The sequence below is a fragment of the Felis catus genome, chromosome A2 (genome assembly GCF_018350175.1).
Source record: "Felis catus isolate Fca126 chromosome A2, F.catus_Fca126_mat1.0, whole genome shotgun sequence".
In the NCBI taxonomy this organism is placed as follows: Eukaryota; Metazoa; Chordata; class Mammalia; order Carnivora; family Felidae; genus Felis; species Felis catus.
In genome coordinates, this window is record NC_058369.1 from 25,779,295 (window position 1) to 25,797,762 (window position 18,468).

Genomic DNA, 18,468 nt, shown 5'->3' on the forward strand with positions numbered 1-18,468 from the left:
AGATCGAAAAAATAGTTTTGTTTTGCAGAACTAGGATTTGGTTTTTGTTAGCTTTTTTTTTTTTTTTTCTGGATTCCCACTGCTCTTATTTGCCCATCATCCATTGTATCTTCTTCTGCCTAAGAGTCCTCGGTTTTTCAGCAGGAAGTCACCCTCCCATCATTCTCAGTCCATGAGATTCAGGAGGAGGTAAATGCTATCTCTGAACTCCAGTGTGGGCACCTAACCGAGTCCTAGCCAGTCAGTGTATTCCATATACCTAGAACAATGATGGGTACGGATACATCCTCAGCATGACCCAATCAAAGAGTGCAACTTAACTCTGGAAGTCATTTGAACTATTCTGAAAGAGGCACTGTCCTAACATCAGGATTGCAGAGATGATAGAATGTAAGCTTGGAGCTCTTTGCAGCCTTATCACTATAAAGGAAGAGCTAGACCCAGAATGGAGCCAACAGAGAAAAAAACAAGAAATGCAAAGAGTAAGATTAAGTCCTAATGACATCATTCAGTACTGGATTCAGCCAAGTCTGAACTTTTCAGATACATGAGTCAAATATACTTTCTTTTTTGGTTGAACCAGTTTGAGCTAGATCTTCTGACATTTGCAACTATGAGAGTCCTGACTAATATAGTTACACATGGTAAATAATCTGGATTCGTCATATTAGCCTTTTACCATATCAAGTGCTTGTGGGAAATCTTCCCTGAGAGTTTATTTACCAAAAATTCAGTATTATAGAATGCTAATATAATGCATTGCTTATAGGTCTTTATATTATAAAATAACCCACAACTTATTTTTAATTCAAAAAAAATATTATCATTAATATGATATAGTCATTATACGCTAGCCAAAGGATATTTATCTCACTAAAAAGTAAAAAAAAAAAAAAAATGAAAAGAAAAAGAAAAAGAAAAAAAAAAGAATTATCATTGGCAAGTGACCTTCAGAACAAAAAAAGAAAACTCATTCTCCCTTTCCTCTTCAAATATTTATTTAATTTATGAAACTTATAGTGCTGAATTGTAAGGGATAGCAAACTGAATGTGATTTCTAGGACCTTATAATTTAGCAGAGCAGACAAAACATTAATGCTAATAACAGTTATATACAACATTCTCTGAAAATTAGAGAATATTAAGAAATAATATCTAGGGAGGTAAAAAAAATTTTGTAATATTATTATAGCCGCTAGAGTTCTTAGAGATCCAAGAATTCTTTCAACACATGGTTGAGGAAACTGAAACTCAAAGAGCCAGTGACTTAGTTCCCATGGCAAAATCCCTCTAGAAGCCAGACCTCCTCAGACACAGTCCAACATTCTTTCTTACCACCCCACCCTACCTCTGTTAGGAGAACAGCAACACACCAAGAAGTTTCTCCAACTGTAATTTTTCTTCTGTTTAACTTAAAATGGAGAATCTTAAAGACCACACTAAAATAAGTTTGACTCTCTTTTTATCATTTACAGAGGCAAAATAGTAAAGCTGTGCCTCAGTTATCAGAGATTGCCTTCAATTTCTGTAATGGTTTTTGTCCCATTGACTTTTGTTTTTTATTAGACTAACCTTGAATGTGTAGCATCCCTGCCTGGAAAAAAACCCCAAACAGCTTGTTTTGAACAAGCTAGACAAGCTAATGGAGTCTGATAGCCCAAACCAAACGAGTTAGCTAAGTTAAACTTAATACAGAAAGTCTTCCTGGCTGATTTCCCAAAGAGGCAGTGCCAGCCTGCAGAAAATACTAGAACACTGCAAATTCTAATTCTGTTGTAAGACTTGTGTCTAAGGAAATAAAGGAAATGCAATGATTCCAAGCTGGTACTGCTGTTCCTAGATGCCTTGATGTTAAGTATTTACAAAGACTAGTTCTCATTTGAAATAATTGCTATGAAGAGCACCTGGGTGGCTGAGTCAGTTAAGCATCTGACTCTTGATTTCAGCTTAGGTCATGATCTCCTGGTTTGTGAGATTGAGTGTCAGTCTCTGTGCTGACAGCACAGATAAATAAATAAATAAACATTGTAAAAAAAAAAAGAAAGAAAGAATTGCTATGAAGTATGTATTTTTGCAGTGTCACTGAGGTGGGAACCCCCATGAATAATCTGAGAAAGTGGATTAAAAATTTTGTTACAAAGAAGAACAAAGTCAGAGGGCACACTTTCTGATTACAAACCTTGCTGTAAAGCTAGAGTTACGTCAACAGTATAGTACTGACTTAAGGACAGACATGTAGACTAATGGAATAGAATAAAGAGCCTTGAAATAAACCGTTGGGTGTATGGTCAAGTGATTTTTCCATGTGGAAAGAATGGTCTTTTCGACAAATGGTGCTTGAAAAATTGGATACCCATATGCAAAAAGATGACATTGTACCCTTATACCATATACAAAAATACAGCTGACCCTTCAACAACACAGGCTTGAGCTGCATGGGTCCATTTATGTGTGGATTTTTTTTTCATAAATACAGTACACTACTATAAATGTATTTTCCTTAAGATTTTATTAATAACATTTTCTTTAGCTTATTTTATTGTAAGAATACAGTATATAATGCATATAACATGCAAAATATGTGTTAACTGTTTATGTTATTTGTAAAGCTTCTGGTCAACAGTAGGCTATTAGTAGTTAAGTTTTGGGGAGTCAAAAGTTACATGTGGATTTTCAACTGTGCCAGGGACTGGTGCTCCTAATCCCTGTGTTGTTCAAAAGCCAATTGTAATTCAAGATGAATCAAAGACTTAAGCATAAGAGCTAAACCCTATAAAGCTCTTAGAAGAAAACACAAGAAAAAGGCTTCATGACATTGCATTTGGCAATGATTTTTTTGATATGACATCAAAAGCACAGGTAACAAAAGAAAAAAATAAGTAAATTGGGCTTCATCAAAATTGAGAACTTTTGCGCATCAAAGGACACCATCTACAGAGTGAAAAGGCAACCTACAGAATGAGAGGAAATGTTTGCAAATAATTTACCTGATGCGAGATTAATATCTAAGAATAAATATATGAAGAATAACTCCCACAACTTGAACAATGACAAAAAACAACACAATTCAAAAATGCTCCAAGGACTTGAATAGACATTTCTCCAAATAAAATGTACAGATGGCCAATAAGCACATGAAAAGATGCTCAAAAACATCTTTTTTAGGGGAATTTCTATACTCTTTTCTACAGCAGCTATAGAATTAGGGGAATGCAAATAAAAAACAGTGAGAAACCACTTCACACTCATTAGGATAGCTATTATGAAAAACAAACAAAACCCAGAAAATAACAAGTGTTAGTTTTGGAACCCTTGTATGGTGCTAGTGGGAATGTAAAATGATACAGCCACGGTAGAAATATATAGAAATTCCTCAAAAAAATTAAACATAGCATTACCAGATAACCCAGCAGCCCCATTTCTGGATATACACTCAAAAGAATTGAAAGCAGGACTCAAACAAATATTTATCCTTCAGTATTCATAGCAGCATTATTCACAATAGCCAAGATGTGGAAGCAACCCAAAAATCCATCTATATGTGGATATGTAAAATGTGTTTATACACACACACACACACACTGAAATATTATTCAGCCTTAAAAGAATAAAATTCTGGGACATGTTACAGCATAGATGAACCTTGAAGATATTATGCTAAGTGAAATTAAGCTAGACACAAAAAGCAATGATTGTATGATTTCACTTAATATGAGGTACCTAGATTCGTGGGGTCACAAAGTAGAGGCTGGGAGAAGGAGGGAACAAGGAAGTTGTTGTTCAGTGGGCACAAAGTTTCAGTTTGGGATGATGAAAAAGTTCTAGACATAGATAGGAATAGGTTGCACAACAACGTGAATGGACTTAATGGCACTGAACTGTAGGCTTAAAAATGGTTAAAAGGGTAAGGTTTATGTTATGTGTATTTTACCACAATAAAAGAAATTAGGGCTTTAGGCATATAAGTACATGAAAATAATTTTTAAGAGCCAGACTTGCTGATTTGTACAATTTTTTTTTTTTTGGTCAAACATTAATATGTTCTTTGGAGTTTCATTCATTCATTTTCAGCATGAGCTCTGACGTTCCACTTATAAATATTCATTGACACCTTGCTGAGGTTACAAAAATGAGCAAAACAGACATTGTTACAGCCATAGCAAGCTTACAGTTTATTGGGGAAAACAGGTTCAAGCAAATAATTAAAATAATGATGAGTTATGTTAAGTGTGAAGAAGTAAATATCATAGTAAGAAGCAGATTAACAGGAGCAGGGAAGACTTACTTTAGATGGATCTGGAAGATGGTGTATTTGCCTGCTAGTGCTGAGTAATATAATAAAAGTAAGCATGTGGTCTTTGTCCTGAGTTCCTGGCACACTGCTCCTAAAACCCTTGGAATCTCTGGAGAGATAAGAGGATCTTTTGTGTGCTAATGAGATGACTGGTGGCTGGGGTCCCTAGATAGCTTCAGGATGGGGGCTGGTTGCCAGAAAGAAGGAGGCATGATTACAGGGTTGAACTTTCAGTCCCACTCCATGACCTCCCAGAGAGAAGAATATTGGGTTAACTACCAATGGCCAGTGATCTAATCAATCATGCCTCCATAATGAAACCTCCATAAAAACTCCTACGTTGTGGAATTTGGAGAGTGTCTGAGTTGATGAACACAGGAGATAATGAGAGGGTGGTGCACCCAGAGAGAGCATGGAATCTCTACTCTTCCCCTGTACTTTGCCCTATGCCTCTCTTCCATGTGGCTGTTCCTATGATGTATCTTTTTTTTAATGTTTATTTACTTATTTTGGGAGAGAGAAAGAGAGAGTGTGAGCAGGAGAGGAGCAGAGAGAGAGAGAGAGAGAGAGAGAGAGAGAGAGAGAGAATACCAGTCAACCTCTGCATTCACAGCATGGAGCTCGATTTCATGAACTGTGAGATCATGACCTGAGCTGCAATCAAGAGTCTGAGACTTAACCAACTGAACCACCCAGATGCCCATGTTGTATCTTTTATAATAAAATGGGAAGAGTAAATAAAGGGTTTCCTTGAGTTCTGTGAACTGTTCTAGCAAATTATTAAACCTGAGGAAAGGGTTGTAAGAACCCCTGATTTATCACCAGTCAGAAGTGCAGGTGGCAGCCTGGGACTTCCAAATGACATCTGAAGACAGGGCAGTCTTATGGGACTGAGCCCTTTAATTTGAGGGATCTGATGCTAACTCTAGGTAGACAGTGTCAAAATTGAATTGTTGAACACACAGTTGATATCTGGAGAGTTGGAGAATAGGTTGATGTAATGAAAAAACCCACACGTTTGGTATCGAAAGTATTAGGAAAAACAGTTCAAAGGCTGACTTAACAAAATACCATAGACCAGAAGTATCTGGCATCTCTTCTTCCTTTAAGGATACCAAGTATTCCTATAGGACTATGACTCCACACTTGTGACATCATTTAACCATAATTACCTTTCTAAAGACTCTGTCACCAAAAATAGCCACATTAGGTTTAGGACTTCAGCTATGAATATGGCCAGGGGTGTGGGGGGCACAATTCAGTCTCTAACAGAAGGGTGATCAGAGAAGGCCTTTCAGAGAAGTTGACATTTCCACTGAGACCTAAAGGCTATAGGAGCCTGTTTGGGATGAGCCAGAGGAAGGTCACTCTACAAAGAAGAAACATGCAGAGGTATAATGTGCATTTGTTATACTGTTAGAGAATATTGACTTATGATACAGAGGAAAAGAAAAAACACAGGATAGATGAAACTCATGAGATGTGTTAAATATAGAGAAGTAGCCAGTGGGTAGAACACATGTGTGTTAAATGTGGATAGAGATTAAAGGACCATGAGTAATACTTGAGAGGCACTAAATATACATGAAGCACCTAAGCACTAAATATTCATGACAAATTAAATATATACGAGATATTTAATGTCCAGAATGCACTAAATATACATGAGCACTTAATATTTATGAGGTCATAATCCAGTAACTCATTGGTAATATCTATTCTGGTCCATGTGTCCTCTGCCTAAAACACATAAACCCTTGGCTCAAATAAAACCCATAGCTGTTTAGCAGGTTAACTGGCAAGGTACAGCTATTGGCAGGGTATACTTGGCCCCATGTCTTGCTGGTAGAGCAAATGTATGTCATTGGCCTAGGACACCTTCTGTCTGTGGGCTCCCTTGCTTGAACTTCAACTCTGGTTGAAGTTAGCAGAGAAGGCTAATGCAGCAGAGAGATGTAGGACATACAAATATTATGTAATCTAGGATTTAAGTAGCAAGATCTTTTGCTTCTTTTGCACCCTTTCCTAATAATGTGTTAACTTAACCCTGCATCTCTTTTCCATTGGTTTTCACTGTATTTTAAATAAATAAACTGTGTGACTCAAGCATTTTTTTAAGTTTTTTTTTTTAAGTTTATTGTCACTGAAGCATTTTAATTTGATCTGTGAGTACTTCTGTTCTATAATATTTGGGATACCCTGCCTAATAATATAATTGATGTTTACCATTGCTATCAAGGTAATTTCCCATACAACAAAAGGCCTTAAAATGGGAAAAGCTCAGTGTGTTCTAGAACTGCACTGCTCAATATTGTGGCCACTAGCTATTTAAATTTAAAATAAGTAAAATAAAATAAAATTTAAAATTCATTTCCTTAGTTACACCAGCCATATTTCAAGTGCTCAATAGCTACATGTAGTCCAACAGCAACTGGACATTGCAGAAGAACATTTCCAGTATCATAGAATGTTCTGTTGGGTGGTAATGCTTTAGAAACTTAGAGGAGGCTAATAAGGTCAGAGGGTGATGATGAGGAAGGTAGCTGGAGATGAATTTGTGGGGGAAGGAGCTGTCAACATCATGCAGGGTCTTATGGATCATGTTAGAACTTGAACTGTAGTCTAAGTACAATATACATAATTTGGTTTATATTTTAAGAAGATTCCTTCTGGCTATTGACTAGAGAATGGGTTGGAAGATGTGCAGAAGAGAGTTAGCATAGCTGGCCTGACTGCTATCTTTTGAAAGTCTGGCTAACAAGATTGGTGTTTAGCTCATGTTTGGCAACTCAGATTTTGGAAGGGTTCTCACCACGCAAATGTATGAATTGCTCACTTTCTCAAACTGAACACCTGCATAAAGTTGAACACCTGCCTTCCTTTGAGGACTCTGGAATTTTGGTACCTGCTAGGCAGAGGATGCCTATATGACTAACCCCCTATAAAATCCTTGGTTACTGAGTTTTAAACAAGCTTCCCTGATTAACATTTCACATGTGTTGTCATAACCCATTGCTAGGGGGAATTAACCACATCCTGTATGACTACAATGGGAGAAGACTCTTAGAAGCTTGGGTCTGGTTTCCCCTGGACTTTGCCCCATGTGCCTTTTCCCATTGGAGATTGCTTTGACTTTTTTGCTGTAATAAATTATGGATAGCTATGAGTACACTATACTCTGAGTCCTGTGAGTCTTCCTAGCATATCATTGAATATGGGGGTGCGTAGTCTTAGGGACCCCTAACAAAGAGGAGGCGGAGATAACAATGAAGGGGGAAAACCATTTAAGGAGCAATTTCAATCATCCAACCAGGTGAGACATAATGATGACTTGGACTGGAACAGTGGCAATTAAGATGGAGACAGACAAATCAAAATTTTCAAAATAGTGTCTTCACTGCAGACATACAGACTTAAAGAGAGAATCCTAGGCTGATATAGTGTTGGGAAATTTGGTCTTTCTCCCAAGTTCCCCACTTCTTTTTGTGTTTTAACTTGGATTCAAGAAGTATGTATATATCTGCCTATAACTTTCAAAGAGTGAAAGCAGCTATATGTAACTCATGCAGGTTTTTCATTATCCATGTGCTCCAAAATTTGTAAGTTTTTCCCTTTAAACAGATTTCATTTCTGTCCCTTCTGTCTCTGCTTTCCCATTGCTGATCTCACCAGTGTACCTCTTGATTCCGTATTAATGCATCAACTTACGGAATCATTCTTCCTTAATGTTTATTTATTTTTGAGAGTGAGAGAGAGAGAGCAAGAGAGGGGGGAAGGGGCAGATGGAGACACAGAATCCAAAACAGCCTCCAGGCTCTGAGCTGTCAGCACAGAGCCTGATGCAGGGCTCAAACCCATGAGTGGTGAGATCATGACCTGAGCCTAAGTCAGACACTTAACCGATGGAGCCACCCGGGGGCCCTAGGGAATCAGTCTTCTTAATATCAGGTTCACCCACATAATCTAATCTTCCTTAATCACCAACCCTTCCCTAGTCTCATTACATTAAATTCCTTTATCTCAGTTTTATAACTCCCATAACCTATCCCCACACTATCTGGCTTAACTTCCCATCCAGATCCTCTCTGACACTTGTCCTCCTCTCCTTAGGGCTCCAGTGGCCCAATGTGCTCATTTCTAGTCCAAGGCTTTAGTTAGGCACTTTCTCTATTTTCTCTCTCCTTATCTCTTTCAGTCATAAAGACTTCCCTGATTGGCCCTGCCCCAATTGTACTTCTTAGTCCCTCTCAACCAAAACATTACGGGGTACCCCGTAATTCAGAATGTATGTATATATCAATTAGGACCTTTTTGTTTGGAAGTGACAGAAAACCCAACTGATTTATTAAACAATAAAAGAAAATTTAGTAATTCATGTCACTTAAGTTTTAGGGTATATCTTCCTTTATTGGAGTTCTATCCAAAGATTCCAACAATGTCATCAGGATTTGGTTGTTCTCCATTTTTGGGTTCCACCTCCCATTAAGTTGGCTTTATTCTTGAGCTTTATCTATGTAATTTAATCTCATCCCCCAACACACCTCAAACCTCCAACTTCGCATCTTCCCAGGTTCAAGTCCAATGGAAACATAGCATTTCTTCCTGGAAATTTTTAAGCAACTCTTGGAACTCACCTTCTCTGTCTTGAATTGGTCATACCCATCCCAGTACCAACATTGTGGTAAATAGAATTCTGGGTGGTGGCTGGTCAGACCTGGGTCACATGTTCCACCCCCTGAACTAGGAGGAGAGCCCTATCTGAATCAAGTGGACTCAGAATGAAATAAGGAGCATTTCTAAAGGAAAGTTAAGATAGGGTTATCAGAAGGGACACTGGGAGGCAAAACCAACAATTATGATCACCATAATTCATGTAATCTTATGAACTGCTTCATAACTTGCAGAAATTTCACCCTTTTTATTTTTCTAAATTGAATTAAATTTGGCACTGGCTAATATTAATGATCAATCTTCATGTGTCCTTCCCCACTTGAACATAATAAATCCTGGAAATTATGGAATTCAGGAAAATTGAACCAAGAGCTTTGGCCTAAGTTCATCATATTAGATAATAGCTTGGAGATATTCACTGCCCTCATTTTCCATTTGTTTTTTGTTTTATTTTGAGAGAGAGAGCAATAGAGAGCACGTGAGCAGGGGAGAAGGACAGAGGAGGGGAGAGAGAGGGATAGAGGGAGAGACAATCCCAAACAGGCTCCATGCTCAGCACAGAGCCTGATGCTGCAGGACTCTAAACCTATGACCCTGGGATCATGACCTGAGCCGAAATCAAGAGTCGGATGCTCAACCAACTGAGCCATCCAGGTGTCCTCATTTTCCATTTAAATATAAGCAGCTCTACTGAGGTCCTCTACTCTTTCTAGACCACTGGGATTTTTACTGTAGATCCTAAGGCTAAACTGCATAGTGTTGGACATCCATACTCCTCTTCAGTGGTTTTTGCACCTCCCTAGACAGACCCGTATGGTATCAAAACTCACATCTCTATTAGTCATATACTTATATGCTTTCAGAGTAATTGCTACAGTTTTACATAGGTAATATTTTTCTTCCAGGCTAAACTATTTGTTTTCTAATTTATGCTTTTGTGTGCCTCACTTTGCTGAGCATAGAGAACACAGCAAATACTTGTTGATAGGTACAAAGAGGAAAATACATAGTTTTTCCTAAGAGAATTTACAACTGGCCAAGGGGATACAACCCAGAAGAAGAAACCCAGGTAAGACCACAAATCAAGGAAGAATAGGAGATTTAGAAAATGAGAAATGGAAGCACTATAGGGACTCTAGGAGTATAAGATTAGATCTTACTGGGGGTTTAGGACAGGTTACATAAAGATAGACTCATTAAAGAATGCTTCTGAAGTCTTGAACCCTTTTGAGAGAGGAAAGAGACTTTTGTTTTTGATTTTGTAATATTTTGAAAGAAGGATTTTTTAAAAATCTAAAACAACACTGTTGGAGATGGATGCAGAAGTCTGGAATACAAATTATTCTCTCTGTCTCTCTGTCTCTGTCTCCAGATCCCTCTTCATTAAGATTCAGACTTCATTTAAATTTAATTTGCAAGAGGTGTCATTTTTATTAATTTAATATTTAATATCTATTAATGTGGATTCAATCTGTGTAATTTGATTTCATAATGGTTATGCAACTAGTGCTACCATTCTTTCACCCACTCTTTTCAACTTTCATGTCAGTGGCAGGAGCCCTTGACCTGGTCTGGAGGGATAAGAAGGTAGACCAGCAAACTGCAGGCACTGTTGTAGCATTTGTCTGCCCCTCAAATCCCAGGCCCTAAAGAGTAGTATAGTGTTTAGGTATATAATAACACTAACTGGTGAAAAATATATCTGATATTCCCCTCTTGCTTTTCCCAGACACTTTTCTAATAGAATTGACAATGAAACTAGCTGGCCTAATATAAGATATTGGTGAAGAAGAGCACAGTGACTTAAAGCATCAGACACAAGAAAAGCATCCTCTTTTATTATAAGAAAATGCTAAGAAGCAGAGAAATAAACATTAAGTTTTTTAATAGGAATATCTACATCTCATTTGTCTGTGAGTGACTGATAACCAATAAAAAATGAGGGGCGCCTGGGTGGCTCAGTCAGTTGAGTGTCCACCTTTGGCTCAGGTCATGATCTCATGGTTCATGGGTGCAAGCCCTGTGGTGGGCTCTGTGCTGACAGCTCAGAGCCTGGAGCTTGCTTCAGATTCTGTCTCCCTCTCTTTCTGCTCCTCCCCTGTTCACGCTTTGTCTCTCTCTCAAAAATAAATAAATATTTAAAAAAAATGAAATTCTGGAATGCTATTTGCATACTTTTGAAAAAAGAGGTACCAGAATAACATTTGTGTGCGCTCTTTTACAAAATAGTACTAACAATAGGGTCATTACTGTATTTCAAATAACCCACCACAGGACTGGATAAGAGAGTGGGGTCAAAGCTGGAAAGATAATTCAGTATGGAGAAGGGGGAGCTAGTATACTCAGAAACTGCTTTTGTTTCTGCCACCAAAGTTCTCTAATTGTTCTTTGATGGTTATTATGTATCAGATGTTAGATGAAAAAGTGGTTTGCACTTCCCTTAAAGAGTCCCTTAAAGATGGGGGCAGGAATCTGCATTTTTAACAAACCCTGTAGGATTCAAATGTAGGTGATCTGAGGATTGTACCTTGAGAAACACTGCACATTCAGAGCATTCGGTGCTTCAAATCCCTATACAGAAAGTAAAGTGTAGAAAGCTCTCTAGTTGGAGAGAGTGGTTAGGGGGACTCATCCAGAAAGTTTGTTTAGAAGACAAACACCCTGGGGACACCTAGGTGGCTCAGACTGTTAAGTGATTCTTGATTTTGGCGCAGGTCATGATCTCATGGCTTGATTCATGAAATTGAGCCCCGAGTCAGGATCTGCACTGACAGCTGGAACCTGCTTGGGATTCTTTTTCTCCCTATCTCTCTGCCTCTCCCCCACCTGCATGCTTGTTTTCTCTCTCTCTCTCTTTCTCTCTCTCAAAATAAATAAATAGACTTCAAAAAAAAAAAAAAAAGAAAGAAAGAAAAAGAAAACAGACACCTTGTATGTTTATTTAAGATGATGGGGGGCTCTTGAGGGACACTGGTGCAGGAGTTGGTTAAGAAATGCTTAAGAAGAGCGCTTCTTAAACTTCAATGTGCACACAAATCACCAGGGATCTTATTAAAATGTGGATTCTAATTCAATGGGACTGGGTGGGTCCTGAGGATTCTGTGTGTCTAACAAGCTCCCAGGTGATGCCAATGCTGATGGTCCCAGGACCGCCCTTTGGTAAGATTTTAAATGAAAGTGGGGTTATGTAATGGAGAGGGGCATGGTCAGAAATTGTATGTGAAGTGGAAAACTAAGACATGAAACATAGCCAAGGTCTGAAGAAGACTTAATAACCAAAGGTTAAACAAATCAGAATCAGGAAAGAGGAGGTAGCTGGTTAATTCAGACAGGCTAAGAGTGAATCACCAAGATTTTTTTCTCCTACATGGAGCATGTTTTATGTGTACACGAAAAAAGAGTGGTCACAGATAGGGTCACAGACCAGGTCTAATCAGCCTATAACCAAAAAAATCCAGCCAAGTTTCTTAAAGAAACTTCATTGTTCTCTCTGATTAAAAAACCCACCTCCCACAAGCTAGAAAATGCAACTTTGCAACACAGGATAACTGATCATCACCACAGAAGTTTCAAAAACCAAGATCTTGTATCTTTCTTTGCTGAAAATCTTGGATGGTTTCCCCTGTTAGGACAAATCTAGGTTTCTGAGCTCTTAGTTCAGTTTCTTCCACTTCCTTTAAAAAAAAAAAAATTAATGTTTATTCATTTTTGAGAGAGAGACAGAGACAGAGGGTGAGTGGGGGAGGGGCAGAGAGAAAGGGAGACACAGAATCTGAAGCAGGCTCCAGGCTCTGAGCTGTCAGCACAGAGCCTGACACGGAGCTCGAACTCACAGACCAGGAGATCATGACCTGAGCCAAAGTCGGATGCTTAACCGACTGAGTCACCCAGGCGCCCCTAATTTCTTCCACTTCTGCCCTAGCCCTGCATTTCCAGCCCTGTATCTCACCAATATCCAGTTTTCTCCAGGGTATTTCCTACTTGTAGGCCTCTGCTCTAGTCAGTTTTTTGTTTGTTTTTGTTTTTGTTTTTTTTGCTGGAATGCCTTTTTTCTAATATATTATTCAAAGCTTTGTTTAAACATAATGATGATGATTATGTTTAACAATCTCTATTTGCTCTGTACTGTTTGGTAGGCACTACATTATCAGAATGAATTCCTACTATGACTCTGAAAGGTAATGATGATTATGATTGTCCATTCATTCACTCAGCAAATATTTATTGTGCCCCTGAGGTGTTCCAGGAACTTAAAACTAAATAGACAACTCCCTTCCTTCAACAGGTTTACATTGCAGTGTAAGAGACAGATAATAGACACCGTGATAAACGCTATGGGGGAAAAAAAATGAAGCAGAGTATGGGGATACTGGTAAAGGGAATGATTTGAGCCTGAATAACAACAACTGCTACCCTAAAGGATTACTGGAGGCAGAGAAAAAATTAAATGCAAAAGGTCTGCTTGACATGTTTTGGCAAGGAGAGGGTGACTGAAGAAGAGGATGGTTGGAGTTGAGGAGAGGTGGGGCTAAATCCTTAGGAGGGCCTTATAAAGTAAGGCCTCTCCCTCTAAGTTAGATGTGAAGCCACAGTCCTTTTTAAAGGAGTTAGGAGTGATAGCCTTGACAATTGATCATAGGGGAACAAGAGCAGAGTCGGAGATGTGTTAGGAGTCTGCTGCAAAGATCCAGGTGAGACATGATGGAGGCATGGCCCAAGTTAGAAGCAGTGGAGTCAGGGAGTAGTGGTCAGATTCTGCATCTATTTAGAAGGTTCAGGAGGCAGGATGTAGGTGGCAGTGAGAGAATGAGAATAGCTAAAGACAGCTGAGTGCTTTGGCCTCTACAATTAGTGGGATGGAGTTGCTATTTGTTGTTATCTTATAGATAAAGAATTTGAGGTTTAAGATGGTGTCGTAACTCCTCCAAAGTCAACTGTCTAGTTGTCTGTTACAGGTTTATCTGGAAAGATTGAGTAGTAGTTTGCCTTTTTCCCATCTCCTCAAGAAATAGCCTTCTTATGTAAAGACAGCACTGAATCCAGGAAGCGTTTGTGGGATTTTAGGACTTCCAAGTGTCTCCCTCTCCCAGAGCATCCAGCAAAGGACAGTTCCTAGGCTGGGATGGCTGCAGGATGCTTGCAAAACAGGTTACTAAGCACTAAGACCCTAAGTGCCATAAGAGTGCTGGGCTGTTTTGCTCCCCAGAATGGAGAAGACCTCTGGGGTCTTCTGAGGACTGTCTCTGGCCAGACAAAGGAGAATCAATAGCATAACCGCAATTCAGAGTCTCAGGACCACTCAAACCCTAGAGGTTTTGTACAGTTCACTGCAATGGGTAAAAGAGTCCCAGAAATAATTCTTGCCCACATCAATGAGTGGGAGCTCTGAGCCACATTTTATTTGAAGGAAGGAAGGGAAAGAAGGAGGGAAGGAGGAAAGGAAGGAAGGAAGGAAGGAAGGAAGGAAGGAAGGAAGGAAGGAAGGAAGGAAGGAAAGCTTGGGAATGCAAACTGGTGCAGCCACTCTGGAAAACAGTATGGAGGTTCCTCAAAAAATTAAAAATAGAACTACCCTATGACCCAGAAATTGCACTACTAGGTATTTATCCAAGGGATACAGGTATACTGTTTTGAAGGAGCACATGCACCCCCATGTTTATAGCAGCGCTATCAACAATAGCCAAGTATGGAAAGAGCCATATGTCCGTTGATGGATGAATGGATAAAGAAGATGTGGTATATATATACAATGGAGTATTACTTGGCAATCAAAAAGAATGAAATCTTGCCATTTGTAACCATGTGGATGGAACTAGAGAGTATTATGCTAAGTGAAACTAGTCAGAGAAAGACAAACATATGATTTCACTTATATGAGGACCTTAAGATAGTAAACAGATGAACATAAGGGAAGGGAAGTAAAAATAATATCAAACCGGGAGAGGGACAAAACATAAGAGGCTCTTAAATATGGAGAACAAACAGAGGGTTACTGGAGGGGTTGTGGAAGGGGGGATGGGTTAAATGGGCAAGGGGCATTACGGAATCTACTCCTGAAATCATTGTTGCACCATGTGCTAACTAACTTGGATGTAAATTAAAAAAAAATAAATAATTTTTAAAAAAAGAAAGATAGAAAGCTGATAGCAGTGTTCATTATGGCATTGCTAATTAAAGGAAAACCTTGGGAACAAACTAAATGTTCAACAATGTGGGAATAACTGATTAAATTATGGTATTTATATAGAGTATAATACTATGTATCTGTTTAGAAAGCTGGAGCAGATCTGTATTTATAGATATGGAAAGGTGTCCACAATGTGTTACAGAATGAAAGGATCAATTTACAGAACAGAATGTAGAGTATGATTCTGTGCAAGTGAAACCATGTGCATATGTATGCATATACAAATATATATGTGAAGAGACAGTTGGAAGCAAGTTCACAAAATGTTAATAATGCTTATCTGTGGCTAGTGAGGTTTATGTAATTTAACTTATTTCCTGCTTTTCTGGATTAACTGAATTTTTTAAACGAGCATGTCTCAATTATGTAATCAGAAAAAAAACATTTTCATCTTAGGAAAAACATCTATTAGAATTTTGCAATTTTGTCTTTAATTGTGCTATAAAACAGTTTTATCTAAAGCTAAATTTAAAATATTAGACATTTGTGCCTTAGAAAATTTTTATTAAGCCTCCATTTTTATCAATTAAATGTTGAAACATTAGGTACATTAAGTGGTGTCTCTTTATGCTAACCGCTAAGCACTTTGGTAAAAACACTCAGCTCCATTTACTAATTTTTAGCATTACTTTCCTTGGGCTTTCTTCCTAACAAAAATTAAGTGGTTATTTTTTTTAAACCACAGTTATTTCCACCAATAAGATGACGTGAATTCCACTGATACTCATTTTTTTACTGAGGCAGAATTAGTTTTGAAACAACCAAAGAAAAAAGTACTGTTCAAAGGCTGGGATTTTAGCACATTTTTCACAATAATTCTTTCTTTCCAGTTGATTACAAGACTATATGATCTGCAAGTTACTTTTTCTATAATCATTAAAATGCTAATGCTATGGACACTGTATTTATCTTTATGATATTTCTAAATACATGGTTCTTGGATAAGTAGATGAAGTCAAATCAGGTGATAGGTTAAATTCCAACCCTTGGAGTGTTAGGTTCAAGACCATTATTAGGTATTAGAGATGAAAATCACCAAATTAGTTGAAAGACAATTTCAAAGAATTAGAAGGCCATTGACAATGACATCAAGACCTGTACCATGCCTGGAAAATACTGAATAAAGGAAATCAAGCTAGACTTGTTTTATATTCAAGAAAAGGAGACATCTTATTTTCTTTTGTTCACTAAAAAGTAGGAACGGGAAAAAGAGAAAAAGAAAAATGAAGTAGAAGGTCGTGAAACATACAAATTTGCTGGAAAATAGGCAAAGTAAACAGAAGCATAATTAAATTTGAAAAAAGCAGATCAGTGATAATAGAAATGGGGCATAGACCATAAGATGTTACAGGTGATGAAACAAGTAGATCTAAATAAAAAGGAAACTTATTTGGATGGGTGAATAATAATTTATTAGACTTCATTTCTATATCTAATCAGTCACCAGGTTCTGCCGATGCTTGAATTCCCAGAAAAACTGGTAGATATTAAAAAATGGTCTTCAAGTGGCACCTGGCTTGCTCACTCGGTAGACTCTTGATCTTGGGGTCATGAGTTTGAGTCCCACGTTGGGTGAAGAGTTCTCTTAAAAAAATAATGGTCTTTGGGGTGCCTGGGTGGCCCAGTCGGTTAAGCGTCCGACTTCAGTTCAGGTCATGATCTCACAGTTCTTGAGTTCGAGCCCCGTGTTGGGCTCTGTGCTGACAGCTCAGAGCCTGGAGCCTGTTTCAGATTCTGTGTCTCCCTCTCTCTCTGCCCCTCCCCTGTTCATGCTCTGTCTCTGTCTCAAAACTAAGTAAACATTAAAAATAATAAGGGGCGCCTGGGTGGCTCAGTTGGTTAAGCGTCCAACTTCGAATCAGGTCATGATCTCGCGGTTCGTGAGTTCGAGCTCCGTGTCAGGCTCTGTGCTGACAGCTCAGAGCCTGGAGCCTGTTTCAGATTCTGTGTCTCCCTCTCTCTCTGCCCCTTCCCAGCTCATGCTCTGTCTCTGTCTCAAAACTAAGTAAACATTAAAAATAATAAGGGGCGCCTGGGTGGCTCAGTTGGTTAAGCGTCCAACTTCGAATCAGGTCATGATCTCGCGGTTCGTGAGTTCGAGCCCCGTGTCAGGCTCTGTGCTCACAGCTCAGAGCCTGGAGCCGGCTTTGGATTCTGTGTCTCCTTCTCTCTCTGCCCCTTCCCAGCTCATGCTCTGTCTCTGTCTCAAAAATACATTAAAAAAAAAATTTTTTTTTAATTAAAAAAAATAATTTTTTTTAATTAAAAAAAATAATTTTTTTTAATTAAAAAAAATAATAATGGTCTTTGAGTTAACTCACTACCTGTTCCTAGTTCTAATTCTCTTCCTTCAATCCTATCCCAGGTTCTTTCTGTAAATCTGGTTTCTAAACAGCTTTACTATCAGTGAAAGATAAACCTAAAACTCTAAACCTTATTCATATTTTATTCCACCCATGAGCTTATTTACATTTTTATTAAGGGATGCTTGCATGAAAAAGCCTTCAAAATGTGTGTCCATCTGCAGCCTGACCTTGCCCTCTTTTGAGTTCCATGCCAGTGTTTTTAGTGGCCCACAATACATGCTGGACTACGGACCACTCAAACGCACTGCCTCAAAACTTGCTCCTCCTCCTGGATTCCACATCTTCCCTTTCCCTCATCCCTCACATTCTAAAAATTGGTCCTCCTAAAAGCCCTCTGAATCAATTCCCCCTTCTCTGTTCACAATGCTAAGGCCTTAGTTCAGGCGCTAATCACTTAGTGACTGGACTTGCAATAGCTTTTTAAATGGCCTTTCTGTAAGTATAAAAACAGGGAGGGGGACAAAGCATAAGAGACCTTAAATATGGAGAGCAAACAGAGTGTTACTGGAGGGGTTGTGGGAGGGGGGATGGGCTAAATGAGTAAGAGGCATTAAGCAATTTACTCCTGAAATCATTGTTGCACTATACGCTAACTAATTTGGTTGTAAATTAAAAAAATAAAATTAAAATTAAAAAAATAGTAAAAAAATATAAAGAAAAAATAATAATGAATGGCTTTCTACCTCCAATCCACTTTCCATTTGGCCATCACTCTAAAATGTACAATTAAGAATTGTAAATTTAGGGGCACCTGGGTGGCTCAGTCAGTTAGGCGTCTGACTTTGGCTCTGGTCATGATCTCATGGTTCGTGGGTTTGAGCCCTGTGTCAGGCCCTGTGCTGACAGCTCAGAGCCTGGAGCCTGCTTCGGATTCTGTGTCTCCCTGTCTCTGATCCTCCCCTGCTCATGCTGTGTCTCTTTCTACCTCTCTCAAAATAAAGAAACATTAA